The 19,696-nt window shown below is 40.0% G+C and overlaps 1 non-coding gene across 1 annotated transcript; it reads right to left on the bottom strand.

The window, feature by feature from the left end:
- Window positions 1-281: 281 nt before the first annotated feature.
- LOC111721991 lies at window positions 282-444 on the bottom strand. The gene has a single exon (XR_002770965.1). It is a non-coding gene; the product is annotated as a U1 spliceosomal RNA (small nuclear RNA).
- Window positions 445-19,696: the final 19,252 nt, after the last annotated feature.

The following is a 19,696-nucleotide window of genomic DNA, read 5'->3' as shown; positions in this document are numbered from 1 at the left end:
GAACATTTCTAGTGTTTCTCAGAAGACTTGACTTATGCTAATCAAACTTGTAAGTGACTGATATGTAAAATAAAATTTCAAGTTTTTAAGTTATAATGATAAATATTATCACCTTGTAAACCAGACTGTGTAACTAGTACATTTTTTCTAAGTAAAAAAAACAACAAAAAAAACACATAAATGCTGTTTGAAAGGCAGGGAATTCAATTCAGAAAACATTCCATTGTATGCTTATATGGCTAATGATTTCAAGGTTTTTTTTTTTTGTTTGTTTTTTTTACCAGGGGAAAGTGCAAATTCAGTCTCCCACTACCACAGATTATGCAATCAAGTTTCCACATATGGGGACATCACAGGAGCCAGCAAATCCAGAGTGCAATGGATAAGCTTCACCCTGGGTAAACCACCTTTGTGATCATAGTATCTCCTCTGCCAGGTAAGTATGACTTCAAGTTTTAAAAGCTATAAGAATCTATTTTTATAATGTAGCAGTCTGGAAAGGCTAAGCAGTATCTTAGTCTGTTTTAGTTTACTGTAAAGAAATATCTGAGGCTGGGAAATGCATTTAAAAACAGAGGTTTATTTTGCTCATGGCTCTTCAGACTGTACAAGAAGCATGTACTAGCATCTGCATCTGCTGAGGGCCTCAAGCTGCTGCCACTCACTGCAGGTGAAGGGGAGCAGGTGCAGGGATCCCATGGTGAGAGAGGGAACAGGATGGGGAGGGGTCGCCAAGCTCTTTTTCAAAACCAATTTTTCCAGAAACTAAAAGAATGAGAAATCGCTCATCCCTGAGGGAAGGCATTAATTTATTTATGATGGACCCAACCCCAAGACCCAAGCACCTCTCATTAGGCTCCACCTCCAACATTGGTGATCAAATTTCAATGTATGATTTGGAGGGGATAAATATCCAAACTGTAGCAACCAGAGTTTGCATTTGTTTGTAGTTCAGAGTATTTAGGATAAAGCCAGTTGTATGTTGTTCACTCTCATGTTGTCCTTTTTTTTTTTTTTTTTGAGACAGAGTCTCACATTTTCACCCTGGATGGGGTGAAAATGCCATGGTGTCATAGCTTACAGCAACCTCAAACTCTTGGGCTTACCAAGAGTTTTGATTCTCTTGCCTCAGCCTCCTGAGTAGCTGGGACTACAGTCGTCTGCCACAACATCCAGCTATTTTTAGAGATGAGGTCTCACTCTGGCTCAGGTTGGTCTCAAGCTCAGGCAATCGATTTGCCTCAGCCTCCCAGAGTGCTAGGATTACAAGCATGGGCCACCACATCCAGCCTAGTTTTATGTTTTTTAACTAAGATATTTTTATGATCCATGAAATCCATTATATTAGTTTTTCACTAGACATGTTGCTATCTTTGGTTAGCCCTCTTTTCTTAATATTAGCATAGCAGCTAAGACTTACTGAATATTTGCTATATACTAGACAATGTTTCAATCATTTAACGGACAATATCTTGTTTCATTCTCACTCTAATCCAAGAATAATTATGATATCTACTTTGTAGATGAGGCTTTGCAAGGTTTATTATTTTGCTCAAGATCATATAGCTAATAAGAGCAGAGCTAAGATTTGAATCGGTTTCAGTTATTTCCAAGCTGGTGCTCTTAAGAATTATGGTCTGTAGCCTATTATATCTACAGTTAGACTTCTGGCTTGGGTTCCAGGAAGTAGTTTTCATTCTTTGTTTCAAATTAAAGTGATCCATGGAGATTTAAAAAAAAATACATATGCCTGTTCCCCATTTAAGCCCTGATAAATCAGAATTCCCAGGAATAAGGCCTCCAACTGTGTTTTTTCATTTTTTCAAAGCTCCATGAGTGATTCTCATTTGCATTAAAGGGTGATAACCCATCCTCTGAAGACTAACATCCAATTACTTGATGTTCAGGCACATCTAAATTTAATGTGTATAAACTGAACATTTTGTCTCCCTCCAAACTCTCTGGCTTAACCAGTACTCTCAGTAATAAAAGTGCAAAGGAAGCAAATCCCAGATGGGAAGGTTTTTTAGTAAGCAGTGAATTCAAGTCAGATAATCTAATTAAATGGGGACTTTGTGTTTCTAGTGGCACCTCCCACTCAGTGTCCAATGATAGAAACATCAGATACATCCTATATCTCCCTTGTCTATTAGGCAAACAGTCCACACTGCTCCCCTCCTTCCCTGTTACCTTTTTACTCAGCACACGTGTCAGTCCCTTTGCTCTGCAGTCCATCCTCCACGTTGGTCAGAGCCCTGCTGCCAGCTGACACATCTAGTCACTCTATCTTCGCTTAAAACCCATGCTTACCCCTCTTACCTTTGAAATGAAGTGTTGTATTCAGAACACTTGAGATCTCTAAAATCTGACTTCATTGTATCTGCACAGCCACAGCTTCTGCCATTGGTTTCTATAAACTAAACTTAGGCTTTAGTAGAAAACATGTTCCAGAACTTCCATGCTGCCTTGTCACTATGTATGCCTGAAGTATCCTTCCCTTCTCTATCTGCCTAGAAAACTGACACTCACTGAGTGGTGGTGCAGTACTTCCTGAGCCTGGCTGGTCATGAAAATAATCTAGGAGTTGCTTTAAAACATCCACCCACCCATCCACACACACTCTCTCTCATGTGGAGGTCTGGAATTTCTAGGAGCTGTATTTTTTGAAATCCTCCCCAAATAAATTATATAATCAGCTAGTTGTTTTTGAAACAACTATTGTACTGGAAGTCATTTGAGATAGAATTATTTGGTGCTGGGTTTGAATCCCATCTCAGACCCTTAGTTCAGTCATATCCTAGCTGTGACCTATGCTGTGAGGTGTTTGGCAAATCACTTTGCCTTTTTGAACCATAGCTCTCAATTGGTAGATGAGGACAGAAATGCCTAATTTACAGTGTTAGCATAATGACTCAAAATAAAATATATAAACTACCCAAAGTATATTAAATGTTCCATAAATTATTGGTATTATTATTATCTTTCTAGATGTAGTTCAAATGTTATCTGCTCCATGAAGCTGTCTCTGGCCCTTTCATGTACCTAGTTATTCTCTCTCCTAAAACAAAATTTTGTTCTTGCTTTATTATAGGGTATATGTGCCCAAAATTGTAGTACAAAAAAAAAAGTTATATTATTTTGTTCCTTGAAGTCCAATTAAATTTCCTTTGAACAAACACTAGGGTTGAAGAGATATTTAAGCTAAGGTGTTACAATAGAACCTTCATACTTGGCTACCTCCCAACATTGACCACCTCCATAAGTTGACCTAATTTTCATAGACAGAACATGTACCACATCTACTTATCAGTACAGTAGGCCTAGTTCCTTATGTTGGCCATCTCCATGTGTTGATGAGTCTGTTAAAGTGAGGTTCTACTGTATTTGATGGGGAACCCACACAGTCCTGGTAGGAGGCTTTCTCATCCTAAGATGATAGTGGTCATTGTCAGAACCCACATGATTCCTTTAAGACAGACAGCTTTGTGGCTTTTGTGTCAAATTTAGACCTGGAAATTGGAATAGTGTCTAGGCGTCCTAGGAGATTACTGGGCCTGGTCCCATCTGAGGTGCTGCCAGGCAGTGAGTGTCTGCTCGCCTAGAACCCCCAATGCTCATTTTCCACCCCACCATCAACCCTGACCTGAGCTCCAGAGAAGTTCTAGAGCCCATTTTTTCTCTCCTTTCAGGGGTCATTATCTTCTCCTCTCATGGCAGTATTCTCCCTCCCTGGACAATTCAGAGTTCTAGTTCCATTGCACATAGGGAAAAACTTCTAGGTATCTGGCAACCTTACACTTTTGACTGACAAGAGTGTTAATAAATACCATGAGGCAAGTTAACCCAACTACTTTTTTGAAAAAGGAAAAGAGAAAAGAAGTTCCAGTGGGAGCAATAAACAATATTTCCATTTCTTTTTATATCACTCTTACATTAATTACTTTGCATTGTGAGTATTAATCTCCTTCACTGAACAATGAGTCCAATCAAGTAACTCTAGATTTTGGGTATATGCATTTTCAATGTCTAGTCTAGGCTTGTCATTTGCACCTACTATATATTTAATAAGTGACAGCTGAATCAATGAATGAAGCAATAAATAGATAAGTGAGTCCATGGTACATGAATTAGTTGGCTCTACAAATGGACTCTTCAAACCCTTTTAAAAATGTATTACTTTAGTGGATATTACACAAGTAACACATGTTGGTATCAAGTCAAACAATATAGAAGTACATGAATTAAAAGATTTTATCACTATGTCAAAAATGTTTTCCTTGTTTTATGATGGAGGAATATGAAGCTAAGAGGCTTACTCTAAGTAACTGGTTCGTGAGTAATGAAAAAAGTTTGTACTAAAGTTTAACATAGTATTTGAAAATTAGAAGTTATTTAAGTTTCCTTTCTGTAGTTAGCACACTTAAAGACATTTATAAAACCATCAGAGGAGCTGGATAGAATTATAGAAATAAGAATCTGAAATTCTGCACCTCTAAATTATACTTTTGGCCAGGTTGAAGGGTTGGGGAATACTATAAATTCTGAAAACAGAACTGACAAGTTATTGATCACAAGTAGTTTACATGTTTAGACATTACAACTAAGAATCTAATCAGGGTTCTTAATCAGAGTTCTTCAACTACTGGCAGAAGTTGAAAATAAAGTCTTACACAGGCACACCCATTGGTTTACATGTTGTCCACTACTACAATGACAAAGTTGTTTCAACAGAGATATCATGGCCAATAAAGTCTAATATATTTACTATTTGGTCCTTTGCAGAAAAGATCTTGCTGACCCTTCTAATTTGTTATTCCCAACAGCCAGCCTCAGATTCCCAGGAGCCCATGAAGTTACTCAAAACACTTGGTGTTTTTAAAAAATCCTTGTGTTGTGGCCCATTCCTGTAATTTCAGCTACTTGAGAGGCTGGGGCAGAAGGATTGCTTGAACCCAGGAGTTCAAGGTCGGCCTGGGAAACATGGTGAGATCTTTGTCTCAAGAAAACAAGGAAGCAAACAACCCCTCCTCCCCCAAACATCTGTGAATCTGTATATTCTACAAGCTTGACTATAGTACAAACAAATCTGGCTTAAATATAAATTTTCAAACATATATTAAAAATACAAAATAAGCAAAATTCAAATTAATTTAAAGCATTAGTGGGTTTTTGGTAGTCTTTTATATTTATGTATTTTTTCCAATTAGAGGATTAATGAAAATACAATTTATGTCATGTGGAGTTGCTTAAGGGTGTCTTTTTTTTTTTTTTTTAATGATTGTAAACCATTGATCTAGTTAGGCTCTGTGGTCCAGGAAGATTACCTTAAAGAAGCATAGAAGTCTTGATCAATTTAAATATTTGAAATTAATTATAACATGTTGTGGTCACTGATGGCAAGGGGCAAATTCTATATCACAATAAGTATTATGGGTGAAAATAATAGCTTGAGGCCCTTAAGATGCATGCAACAATAATTATTTTTTTCATGAATACTTAGCTTATGCCAGACACTGTTCTAAGAGCTTTTCATGAATTTGCTTATTTAATCATCACAATGTCATGTGGTGACATCAAAATACAAACAAAGCTGTATATTAGGTTCAGGTTTAGAAAGTGTTATTAAGGCTGGGCATAGTGCTCACACCTGTAATCCTAACACTTGGGAGGCTGAGGCAGGTGGATTGCCTGAGTTCACAGATTTGTGACCAGCCTGAGCCAGAGCAAGACCTCATCTCTAAAAATAGCCGGATGTTGTAATAAGAGCCTGTAGTCCCAGCTATTCAGGATGCTGAGGCAAGAGAATAACTTGAGCCCAAGAGTTTGAAGTTTCTATGAACTATGATGCCATGACACTCTACCAAGGGTGACTATTTTTTTTTTTTTCAGAGATGAGGTCTTGGACTGGCTCAGGCTGGTCTCGAATTCGTGAGCTCAGGCAATTCACCCACCTTGGCCTCCCAGAGTGCTAGGATTACAGGCATGAGTTACCATGCCTGGCCCTTTTTTTTTTTTTTTGGAGACAAGGTCTCGTGCTGTTGCATGATCATAACTCAAGCAGCCTCAAACTCTTGGTTTAATCAATCCTCCTGCCTCAGTCTCCAGAACATTTGGGACTATAGGAATGTGCCAGCATCCCCAGCCAAGTTTTCTATTTTTGATAGAGACAGGTCGCTTTCTATTGCTCAGGCTGCTCTTGAACTGCTAGTCTCAAGTGATCCTCTTGCCTCAGCCTCCCAAAGTGCTAGGGTTATAGGCATGACCCACTATGACCAGATGTTCTACTTTATATGTGCTGAGTCTCTCTTCCTGTTATGCCCTTTGATCATGAATCTTCTTCAGTAGATATTCATGGAGCACCAATTTATCAAATGCTATGAAATGTTGGCAGTGGAATAATAAAAACAAGCATTTATAGAATACTTAGACTCTGCTAGGCAACATTCTATGGACTTCACAGGTATTAATTGAATTTTCACAATAACCTGAAGAGAGTATCATTATTGTCATCATATCATTTTAACAGAGGAGGAACTGAGGTTAACCAACTTGTCCAATGTTACACAGCTAGTGAGTGAGGAAGGCACGTGTAAACCCGGAAGCCTGCCTCTGTACCCTGTGCTCCTGCTCATGCTCTGTGGCCTGTTCCCTAAAGAGGTAAATAATGTCATTCTCAGAGGAGAGACAGTGAAAGAGAGGTGTATAATGAAAGGAAACATTAACCATGACAATAAGTCTTTCCATCAAAAAGTCAAAGTGAAGAAATCTCTCTTTATAAAACCTTACAGAAACTCCTCAAAAGCCTCACCTAGGGCTTGGCCTTTTCAAGAGACAGCTTGGGGAGGGAGTCAGGGTGCCAGGGCCCTGTCCCTCAGGGGAGCCTTAAAATATCCAGATGCCTAATCTCCTCAAAATTTTAAACATAGAATTATCATATGACCCAACAACTAGATTCCTAATATATAAACAAGAGAAACATAAACATTCTTCTACACAAAGATTTATACATAAATGTTCTAGCAGCATTATTCCTAACAGTCAAAAAGTGGAAACAACCTTGTGTCCATCAACTGATGAATGGGTAAACCAGATGTGGCATATCCATACAAAGGAATATTATTCAGCCGTGAAAAGGAGTAAAGTGCTGACACATGCTACAACATGGGCGAACCTTGAAAATATTATACTAGATGGGAAAAAGCCAGCCACAAAAGTTCACCCATTATATGATTCCCCTTACGAATAATGCCCAGGATAGGCCAATCTAAAGAGACAGAAAATAAGTTGATAGTTGCCTGGATTTGCAGGCCAGGGGTGGGAATGGGGAAAGAGGAGTGATGGCTAAAGTTCCTTTTTTGGAATGCTGAAAATGTATTAAAATTAAATTGTAGTGATGGTTGCAAAATTCTGTGTGTACACTAAAAACTACCCAACTTGTACCCTTTGAATGGATGAATTGTATGCTGTGTGAATTATATGTCAATAAAGCTGTTAAAAAGTGATGGCAGCCAACATATACACACGTCTGTGTAAACACACACACAGTCCAGATGTCTAGGCCACACTGCTAAGCTATGGATTCCTACCATTTGGAGTGTATTTTAGAGTCATTGATATGAATGAGAACTACAAAGGTATATAACATTTTTTAGTTAGGGATTTTTTTTGTTTGTTTGTTTTGAGGCATAGTCTCACTCTGTCATCCTAGGTAGTGTGCAGTGGCCTCATAGCTCACAGCAACCTCAAACCCATGGCTCAAGATTTCCTCTTGCCTCAGGCTTTGGAGTACTTGGGACTGCATACAGGTGCCTGCCACAACAGCTGGCTAATTTTTCTATTTTTAGTAGAGATGGGTCTCGCTCTTGCTCAGGCTGGCTTTGAATTCCTGAGCTCAAGCAATCCACCTTGGCCCCCCAGAGTGCTAAGATTACAGGTGTGAGCCACTGCACCCGGCCTCAGTTATGGAGTTTTGATTAGAACATCCATTTTTTTGTACTTGCCTCACCTCAAATTGATAGCATTCATACTTTTCTATGATAAATACTAGCAATACTAAGGAATAATTTAAAACTATTTGTAAATATTTTCCTATAAATTCAAATCTCATTCCATCTCAAGCCTTGTGAGATTAGAATGTTGGGAGATTTTTATTCGGGAGGAGAGAAACATCTGCTTCTGCCCCTCTCACCTGCAGAGGTGGGGCCAGGTGCTATGACTTAGGTTCAGAGTTCTAAGTTCATTATATGTTTCAGTGTATGGCACAATAGCTTTATACATCCATGCAGGACCCCTCTCATTTTATCTAGTCCTGTTTGTCCCTAAGCTTCCCCACAGATAACCATTCTTGAATGTTCAGTGTCTAATTTTTTATGTGTGCTCTTTTGTTCTATGTATTATTTTGTGTGGAAAAGTCCTAAAATATTTCTACATTATCTCTACCTCATCTTTTTTTCCTCTCATAAGGAGGAAGACACTATGGCAATGTGGCCAAGAATGCTGGCTCTGGGTTCTGAATACCAGGGTTCAAATTCTACCTACTCCACTTACTGGCGGCATGGTCTTGGATAGGCTGTGAAACCCCTTTGCTTTGTAGTTTAATCTACAGTGAAGTCTGGATGCTTTAGCACGTGCCTCAGAGGTTGTTGCAAGGATTGAATGTGGTAAGTGCATTGGGCTATCTTTTATTCCCCTTTAATCAAATATTTATTTTTTGTTTCTAGCATTAAAAATTGCTATAATTCATAAATTTCCATCTCTTAAGTTTTAAGACACCTACCTCACACGGGTCGTTATATCCACATGTTAAGTACTCACTTATTCAGCAAAGAAATCACCTAGCCACCCCTATCATGTGACCACCTCACTGCTGCCTGAACATTTTCAAGTGCAGAGGAGTTGTTTTGGTGGAGACAGGTATAGTTTTTCATTATATTTTCAATTATCGAGACTTACATGTTCTTTCACTTTAATCTTACGGTCATTAGAAAGCAATTTACTTACAAACTATCTTACGGGAGAAAAATCAGACCACAGATTGTACCACAAACACTCAGGCACTCAGTGGTCAGTTCAGTTAGAGCTACTTAAATCCTTTTCAGTTATTCCTTCCTGGGTTTCCCAGATTGTCAAATCCCTTTGTCCCGGTCATGCTCATAGGTGGCAGACAATCCTGTCTCTTATTGTGCAGAGAAAACAGGGATCGTGTGGTGCAGTCTTTAATGATTCTTTTCTTTTTCCAAGAAAAGTACCTGTGGTCACTTCTTCTCTACTATTTCAGAGAAGAAGAAATTCTGCCTTTCCAAGTTTAAGTTTTCCTCCTACACTAGAGACTCAAGGTCCCTGCCCTGGGGGAAATAACATACCAAAACTGGGTAGAGGCAACAACTAAGCAATTCATATACAGAGTATTTTCAGCTAGAAATGCTTTAAAGATAATAAAAATAGGGAGATTTTCTTTGGGTGATAAGGGAAGGCCTTTCTGAGGAGGTGACATCAAAGCAGAGACAAGACTGTCAGGTGAAGATCAATGAGCCACAAAGTCTCACTAGAGAGAACACTCTGTGCAGAGGCCTCAGGGCGGAAGGAACTTGATGTGGGTGAGAAGCAGAAGGTCCCAGTGATGCTGAAGTGCAGTGAGCAAGGGAGAGCAGGGGACAATGGGTCAGAGCATTGCTGTCCAACGGGACCTCCTGCAGTGACAGAAATGTTCTATATCTGTGCTGTGCAGTATAGTAGCCACTAGCCACATGTAAATTAAATACAATCTAAAATTCAGCTGTTCAGTGACATTAGCCACATGTACAGGGCTCAATACCCAGGTGTGGCTAGTAGCTGCCATAGGACAGTAGGGGTCAGAGTGTAAGTAGGAATCAGCTAGAAGGGGCTTTGCCCATCAAGGTACATAGTTTGGATTATTTGCCAAGTGTGGACGGTTTGAAGCAGGGACTATAAACCCTGGTGTATTTACATATAAAAAGATTTCTGGGGCTCCTGGGAAGAGAGAGGGCAGGGAGGCAGTAAAGAGGAGACAGGGATACCAGTTATAGCCATCGCAGTTGCCCAGAAGGGAGGTGAGGGTAGCCTGGACTGTCAGGCAGCAGTGGAGCAGAGAAGTGGATGGATTTGGGGTTTATTTTGGTGATAGTTCCAGCAGAAGTTGATGAATTACATGAAAGATGTGATGAAAAGAAAGAACTATGGATGGATGATTCTAAGATTTTTGGTTTAAGCACAAATCTTCCATTATATGTATCAATGCCAAACCAGAAAAAGACCCAACAAGAAAAGAAAATTATAGACCAACATCTCTAATGAATACTGATGTGAAAATATTCAACAAGATCCTAACCAACAGAATCCAGCAACACATCAAACAAATCATATACCATGACCAAGTGGGTTTTATCCCAGGATCTCAAGGCTGGTTCAACATACGCAAATCTATAAACGTAATTCACCAAATAAACAAATTAAAAAACAAAGAACATATGATCCTCTCAATTGATGCAGAAAAAGCTTTTGACAATATCCAGCATCCATTCATGATTAGAACACTTAAGAGAATTGGCATAGAAGGGACTTTTCTTAAATTGATAGAGGCCATCGACAGTAAACCCATAGCCAATATCGTATTGAATGGAATTAAATTGAAATCATTTTCACTCAGATCAGGAACCAGGCAAGGTTGCCCATTGTCCCCATTGCTCTTTAACATCGTAATGGAAGTCTTAGCCATAGTAATTAGGTAAGAAAAGGCAATAAAGGGTATTCACATAGGATCAGAAGAGATCAAACTTTCACTTTTCACAGATGACACGATCGTATACCTGGAAAACACCAGAACACTCTTCTACAAAACTCTTAGAAGTGATTAAGGGATACAGCTTCATCTCAGGTTACAAAATCAACACCCATAAGTCAGTGCCTTTTATATATACCAACAATAGTCAAGTTAAAAAAACAGTCAAGAACTCTATTCCATTCACAGTAGTGCCAAAAAAGATGAAATATTTGGGAGTTTACCTAACAAAGGATGTGAAAGATCTCTATAAAGATAACTATGAAACTCTAAGAAAAGAAATGGCTGAAAATGCTAACAAATGGAAAAATATACTTTGCTCATGGCTGGGAAAAATTAACATTGTTAAAATGTCTATACTACCTAAAGCAATATATAATTTTAATGCAATCTCTATTAAAGTTCCATTGTCATACTTTAAAGATCTCAAAAAAATAATACTTCATTTTATATGGAATCAGAAAAAACCTCAAATAGCCAAGACATTACTCAGAACCAAAAACAAAGCAGAAGGAATCACGCTACCAGACCTCAGACTATACTATAAATCCATTGTGATCAAAACAGTATAGTACTGGCACAAAAACAGAGAGGCAGATATATGGAACAGAATAGAGAACCAAGAGATGAACCTAGCTACTTACTGCTATATGATCTTTGACAAGCCAGTTAAAAACATGGAGTGAGGAAAAAATTCCCTATTTAACAAATGTTGCTGGATGAACTGGCTGGCGAACTGCAGAAAACTGAAACTGGACCCACACCTGTCACCACTAAGTAAGATAGACTCTCACTGGATTAAAGATTTAAATTTAAGATATGAAACTATAAAAACACTAGATGAAAGTGTAGGGAAAACTCTTGAAGAAATTGGCCTGGGTGAATATTTTATGAGGAGGGTCCCCCAGGCAATTGAAGCAACATCAAAAATATACTACTGGGACCTCCTCAAATTAAAAAGCTTCTGCACAGCCAAGAATACAGTAAGAAAAGCAAGCAGACAGCCCTGAGAATGGGAAAAGATATCCAACAAAGGTCTAATGTAACCAGAATCTACAAAGAACTCAAACGTATTAGCAAGAAGAGAACAAGTGATCCCATCTCAGGATGGGCAAGAGACTTAAAGAGAAACTTCTCTGAAGAAGACAGACATATGGCCTACAGATATATGAAAAAATGCTCATCACCCCTAATCATCAGAGAAATGCAAATCAAAACTACTTTGAGATATCATCTAACACCAGTAAGGTTAGCCTATATCACAAAATCCCAAAATCAAAGATGCTGGCAGGGTTGTGGAGAAAAGGCAACACTTCTACACTGCTGGTGGGAATGCAAACTAATACATCCCTTTTGGAAAGTCATATGGAGAACACTTAGAGAACTAAATATAGATCTGCCATTTGATCCTATAATTCCTCTGCTGGGTATGTATCGAGAAGACCAAAAATCACGCTACAATCCAGATATCTGTACCAGAATGTTCATTGAAGCCCAATTCACAATTGCTAGGTCATGGAAGAAGCTCGTGTGCCCATCAACCCATGAATGGATCAATAAATGTGGCATATACACACCATGGAATACTATGCAGCCATAAAGAAAGACCGAGACTTTACCTCCTTCATGTTTACATGGATGGAGCTGGAAAATATTCTTCTCAGCAAAGTATCTCAAGAATAGAGGAAAAAGTATCCAATGTATTCAACCCTATTATGAAACTAATTGTTAACTATCATAGGAAAGCTATAATCCAATTGTAGTCCAAGAATATGGGGAAAGGGGAGAGGGAGGTGAGGGGAGGGGAGAGGATGGGTGAAGGGAGGGTGATTGTGGGGATCACGCCTATGATTTATCCTATAAGGGTATATGTGAATCTTTCTAAATGTCAAATATAAATGTCTTAACACAACAATTATGAGAATGACATGATGACTATGTTAGCCAATTGGATGAAAGTATTTCAAATTGTGGAAACAACACAGTGTATCCCATTATAGTATTAATGTGCACTAATATGATTTAATTAAAAAAAAAGTCTTACTATGAGTCTTACTATGTCATGCTCAGTGGACTGCCATGGCATCACAGCTCACAGCAACCTCAAACTCTTGGGCTTAAGGGATTCTCTTGCCTCAGTCTCCCAAGTAGCTGGGATTACAAGTGCCTGCCACAATGCCCAGATATTTTGTTGTTGTTGTTGCAGTAGTTGTCATTGTTGTTTAGCAGGCCTGGGCTGGATTTGAACGGGCCACCCCTGGTGTATGTGGCCAGCACCCTAACTGCTGACCTTCAGGTGCCAAGCCTAGTATTGAGTTTTGAATAGCAGTTGTTGATGGATTAGATTTGGTGAATGAAAGAGGATTGCTTTATTTTTTTAAATAAAATTTTCTTATAATTTGTTAATATGGTTAATTATATACTTAATAGTTTAAATCCAGATTATTTTCTATTTGCAATTATGTAATATGTTGGGTAATTAACTTTTCAAAGCTCTAGGAGTGTCTGAATATTGTCCCAGTTTATGAGTATTAGTTTCATATCACTCATCAATCTGTGTTGTGACTCTCTTATTGCCAGATCTGAGTTTAATGCTTGGTCTTTATCCTCATGAATCACTGCAAATTATGAGGTTGTTGGCTCACTTTCTGGTTGTTTTCAAATTCTGTGACAGCAAGTCTCTTGGGAAAAGCAGAGTTTCTCAAGCTTAGCACTGTTGGCCTTTTAGGCTGGATAATTCTTGGTTGTGGTGGGGCTGTCCTATGACTGGTAGGGTGTTTAGTAGCATCCCTAGCCTCTACCCCCCAGGTGCCAGAATCATGGTCCTAGTGATGACCAAAAATGTCTCCAGACATTGACAAATATGCCTGGAGGGGTAAAATTTCCCTAAGTTGACACAGTCAACTAGGGATTGGGCTAGAAGAGTTTTATTATAGAGCTTAGACCTTACCCAATTGTGGGAGGCAATGAAGTCTATGGAAAGCTGTTGCCTCTATGTCTAATCACAGGCCCATGGTCACTGAGTCAGTAGGTCCAAAAGTTGAGAAGAAAAGCTGACTATGAAGCAGGGGTAAATGTGGACAGACTGGATCCTCTTCTGTCTCTCAGTGCCTTGATGATGCAAGTGACCTTCCCTGTAGAGTTATACAGGCACATAGAAGACTGAGCACCAGTCTTATAGGGGTGGTCACCAGTTCTTGAGGGAGGTGCTGGGAGGGGGACAATCTCCTAGCTGGCATGGAGATGCTTTGCAGCCCAGAGACAAGCCCTCAAGCAACTGCATGCGTTAATGACATAAGATCGGTCCCTCGTTAGCAAGCAGGTGTTGGACATTGAACATTTGTGGTGCAACAGGTTGGGAGTCACACCCGTGAGAAAAGAGCACGTAGCAATCCTTAAGCATGTAGCCCTTGTATGGGCACTTCTACACCTGTTGTATATGGTTTCAATAAAAGGCCATGACAGAGGTTGCTTGAGGCTTCCCTGTACCTATGGGAAGTCCACCTCTTGCGAGCATTGTACTTCTAATCCGTGTCCCGGCTATTTCTTGTGCACGGTGTTGGCGTGGCATAGCAGCACCGACAAAAGCACCTGGCCCAGGACATGGAGAGGCTAGCAGAGGAGATGTGGGAACTGGCCCAGCTGTTGCCCCATCCTGACCAAGTAAGCTCGTGGATCTGTGACCTGCAGCAGGGCACCCAGCACTCACCTGTACACCTGTGGCAGCTGCTTCACCTCTGAGGTTGAACTGACACATGCAAATTTTTCTCATCCAAACCTAGCCCACCATCGCACTAAGAAGGGAAATGGTTCCAATTTAGCTAAATCAACACGGAAAGCCATGAGATAAGGAGTTGGATTTGAGATTGATTTTGGAAGGAAAGCTCAATAAACTATGAAAACTGATGATTGGATTTGGTAGGGAGGGAATTAGGATTACTTGAATAGTTTTTCTTTGAATACATTCTTTTTTAAAAGTCAAACTTTAGATTCCTTTTTTGCAATAAAACAGACTCTTTGCTGTTGACAAGATTATTTCTGACTTGCAAGCATTACCCTCCCCCCATTGTTTTTGTCATTCCTGTATTTCCTCATGCAATCTTGGCTGCCACAATCACACAGGAGGTGTGAGGACCTTTTTTCCTTGCATGAGTAGTGGAAACCTTAGCAGGACACATTACCTGCTGTAGATATGGCAAATAGATGAGATGCATCAATTTTTTTAACTGTGTCACTACTGCTAATTATGCTCTCATTTTCAATCCAAATTACTTTCTCTCTCTTGAAGTTATGTAATGATTTTAACAATTACCTTTTGTAGCTCTAGAAGTGCCTGCATCCTGCCCAAGCATTTTGCATTTGTTACATCCTCACATCACTCTTCAGAGCACTGCAACTCTCTTACGAATTTAAGATTAATGTTTAGTCCCAATCTTCAGGAATGGAATTCACTTCCTGCTTGTTGAAACTTTCCTCTAGTTATTGCCAAGGTCACTGTCTTTTCTTGATTCCCTCCTCAGCCTCTTTTGCCTGTTCCTCTTTCAGCTTCTCTAGTATTGAATCTCCATACTTTCACCTTTTATCTTTTTGTCTTTTGCCCTCCAAGAATGATGTCAGATTCCACTATTTTAGGAGGTGGTGTCAACACCCTAGTGGCTTGCAATCTACAATCTACATGATAATGGCACCTGCTACTCAGTAAGCAGCTACCACAGGGTGGGGACTTGGCTAATATAATCTTTAATTTTTAAAATCTTACAAGGATACATGTGAAATTTACTAGGTATAGAATATAAATGTTTTAACACAGTAACTAAGAAAATGCTGTGAAGGCTATGTTGACCAGTTTGATGAAAGCATTTCAGATTGTGTGTAAAACCAGCACATTGTACCCCTTGATTGCATTAATGTACACAGCTTTGATTTAATTTAAAGAAAAAAGCTAGGATCTTTTGAATGAAACTCTTGATGTGGGCATTAATTATTCCAGTTTTCAAATGAGGAGGTTAAGTCTCTGTGAAGTTCAGGATTTTGCCTCAGCCAGTTAGTAAGGATTTTAACTGGGGACTGTCTGACTTGTGAGGTCCTACACTACCCATATCTGGTCATTCACCAAATCCTCCAGGATTGGGGTCAGAAGACTCCCTGCATTGCTGTGGCTCTGGGCATCACCTCCCACCTCCTCCTGACCACTGTTCTTTCCATATCAAATTTGACTATGCTGCTGCCAAAATTATCTTCTGAAAAAAAAAAAATCAATCTGTTCCTGTCAGTTTGCTTTGAAATCTCTCCTGACTCCATGTTGCCTGCAGAATAAATTGTTATCTCTTTAGTCTGCCACCCGAGACCCTTCACATTGGCCCAGGCTGTCTTGCAGTCAGCTATTTTTCACACATATGCAAGGGGTTATTTTTCACGTGGATATAGATGCTGTTAAGATGCAGAAAATACAGATTTATTTCAAAACCTGACTGAATTCATCCTGGCTCTTTAAAACATTTTTAATTTTTAATGAATTCATCTTGACATTGTAATCAGATTTTTTCTCAACCAAGGAATGCTAAAAGAGCAGAACTATTATCACAGAGTAGCAATTGTATGCCTGGCAGGAGATGCTCATAATGTGAATATTAGGATCAACTAGATTGGATTTTTATGAAATACTTCTTCTAAGTTTCAGAGTTTAATGATTTAAAATAACTTCTCATGTGAAGCTGGAAGAAGAGAATGGACTCTAAGTTCAAGGGTATACCTAGAGTGATAAATCTGGTTAAGTTTGGTATGTGGGAAAGGAAGGGGGAAGGGTTGTATGGTAGACTGATGGAAGAATACTACCCCCAAGGCTTGTATAAAGCAGGCAAGGGTTCCATTCTTTGTTCTCAATACTTCAGATAAAATAATTTTTAAATGCAGCTGGGTATTTTAATAGGCTTCAATAAGAGAGCTAAGATAGAGTTAAGAAAAAGACATCATTTAGTAATCCTGCAGTGTCATGCTATGAAACTCTGTCTTCTATTATGTGCTGTGACAAAAGAGAGGATGAGAAGCATTTTCCATTGTAAGGAAGCCACTGGGTCTTCAGGCAGCATCACGGGACACTGGACAGTCTCCCCTGAAATAAGCAGTGTGTAGGGGTTGGGAACAGTGGGCTATGGATTCAAACAGATTTGGGCTCAAATCTTAAGCATTCGCTCAGTAACACTGGACCTTAAACAAAGCAAAGCTCTGAGAATCCATTTTCTGTTCTTCAAGTGGGAACAAAACACACATTTCAAAGTTATGGTGCAGTTTAAAGTCAGGTTGATCTTTAAGGAATTTATACAGGTTCATCTGCTTTTCTACAGGGCCATGCTTCCAAATACCTGCAATATTATGTATTTAATGCTTCAATCTCTCTGACTGGAAGTGTCCTTGGAACTGATTTAGTCCCCTTAGTTTACTAAATGGAAACTCAAGGAAGTCTTATAGGCTATCTGAAGTTCATCAAAAAGGAATTAATTACATGACCAGGACCCTGAAGTATGCTCTTTTTCCTTTTCAGCATTGATTTCATTCCTAGCAATGAGGACATCAGACACCAGTCAAGTAATATTGAGGTAGACAATTCACCTGGTTGTAGTGAATGGTCCAGTGCCTATTCAACACAGTGTCAGGCCAGGAGCTGATGGATAAAGCAGGTTCTTCACCTGAGGTGCTCACGGCCTGGTGGGAGGCACAGACTTAACTCGAGATCTGGGTTAAGCTGGAATGACCATCCATGCCTGGTGCTTCAGACCCAGAAAGAGGGATGCATGTGGCTGGGAACAAAATGGAAAGACTTCTGATGTCTTTGGCACTGAAGGGCAGTCTACAGCTCACCAGGCATTAGTCCGACACTAGCTCTGAGAACATACCAAATAATGCACCATCACGGAGTCAGGACCGGAATAAGACGCAGGGGAAATTAAAAACAACTGCAGGCCACCATTTTCTCTAAAGGAGATACAAACAAAGGCAGAAGGAGTATTATTTACAGTGTGGCAAGCCAGGTGGCCTCGAAATAGCTAAGAGTGGGCTCTTGGTTCTCTCGCGAAATACCTCTGTTCTTTGTTCGCATTTCTTTTCCTACAGCCAGATGCACACACAGTGCTACCTCGCCCTCTCCCTCCTCTGCCCTTTCCTTCTCTCTACACATGCTGCCTTCCTGCCCGTCCCCCTTTCTCTCCCAGCCCTTGGGGCGGCATCTGCCTGGTAGCAGATGAGGCTCCGCCCTTTCCGAGCCTTACCAGGGACTTTCCAGGAATAAGGAAACTTGCAGTTTGCAGTCACACTCCAGAACCTAAGGGGGCGGAGGGCAGAGAGAAGGCTGAACTCAGCCGAGGGCTGCCTGTGGCCTTCCTGGTGCTTTATCTATTTCTGTGTCGCCTCTTCTGTGCAGTTTGAAAGTTATTTGAAACCATAGAGCAAGTCAGTGGTGCTCAACTGTGGTTGGGCATCTGAACCTTCAAGAAGGCTTTTTAAAAATGGGATCATCCAGGCCACACAGAGGCAGATGGGGAACTCTGGGCGGAGATGGAGTCTGGGAGTGTTTGCTAAAGCTGCACAGGTGTTTCTTCCGCTGTGCAGGCAGAGCTGAGAATCACAGGAGTTAATTTTGTGTAGAGTCATCATTGAAAAGTAAATTTTGAGAGCTACTATTATAAAAAGCTGACAAACAAGCTTAAAGAGTTCAAGCTTAAAGATTGTAAATGACTAAGAAAACAGATTTTAAAATACAAAAAATTTCAAATGTTGACTCAGTGCCTGTAGCTCAGCAGCTATGGCACCAGCCACATACACAGGAGCTGGCAGGTTCGAATCCAGCCTGGGCCTGCCAAACAACAATGATAACTACAACCAAAAAATAGCTGAGCATTGTGGCGGGTGCCTATAGTCCCAGCTACTTGGGAGGCTGAGGCAAGAGAATCACTTAAGCCCAAGAGTTTGAAGTTGCTGTGAGTTGTGACACCAACAAGGGCAACAAAGTGAGACTCTGTCTCCAAAAAAGAAAAGAAAGAAAATGAGGGGCTCCTGGATTGGCGCACAGAGCACAGTGGTTACGGCACCAGACACATACACCCAGGCTGGTGGGTTTGAACCTGGCTGGGCAACAATGACAACTGCAACAAAAAAATAGCTGGGCCTTGTGGCAGGTGCCTGTAGTCCTGGTTACTTGGGAGATTAAGGCAAAAGAATGGCTCAAGCCCAAGTGTTTGAGGTTACTGTGAACTGTGACGCTACAGCACTCTACCAAGGGTAACATAGTGAGACTCTATCTCAAAAAAAATTTTTTTTTCCGAATGCTTTTTGATATTTCTCCCTTTGACAGTTGTGGATTTTGCTGGGAAGTGTCCTTCTCAGGTTCTCAGGTCTGAAGGCGTGAGCAGTGCATCCTGGCCCAGGTGTGGGATCTCTTTTTTTAAAATAATTGTGGTAGTGTCTGCACATCAGATTTTAATATATGGTGCTAATAATGGCTAACAGTTTAAAAATCCTAATGTGTGCCAAGTGCTCTGCTGGATCTCACTAGTCCTCTGATTATCTCTAAATCCTACTATAGTCCTGGAATGTTATATATGGCTTCCACTTGACAGGTGAAAGAGCCAAGGTTTGATGTTACTCAGCTTGTAAATGATAAAGCCAGGATTCCAAAATAGATCTCTTATTCTAAAGTCCAGACTCTTCAAATGATGTAACCTAATCATCTGTACTCTCATATTAACCTGAAATGTAAAAAAGTAAAGTCCAGATTCTCAGCATGATAGCTTGTGAGAACATGAAAAGGGTGGAGAGGATTTGCTAAATATGAGATACAAACTAGGGTGGTCGAGTATATGGACCAAAGAGATGGCTGGCACCAAGGAGGCTGGAACAAGGGGA

Source organism: Otolemur garnettii, unplaced genomic scaffold (genome assembly GCF_000181295.1).
Source record: "Otolemur garnettii isolate 467f Iridium unplaced genomic scaffold, OtoGar3 scaffold00005, whole genome shotgun sequence".
Lineage (NCBI taxonomy): Eukaryota > Metazoa > Chordata > Mammalia > Primates > Galagidae > Otolemur > Otolemur garnettii.
This window is presented reverse-complemented; position numbering and strand designations above follow the sequence as displayed.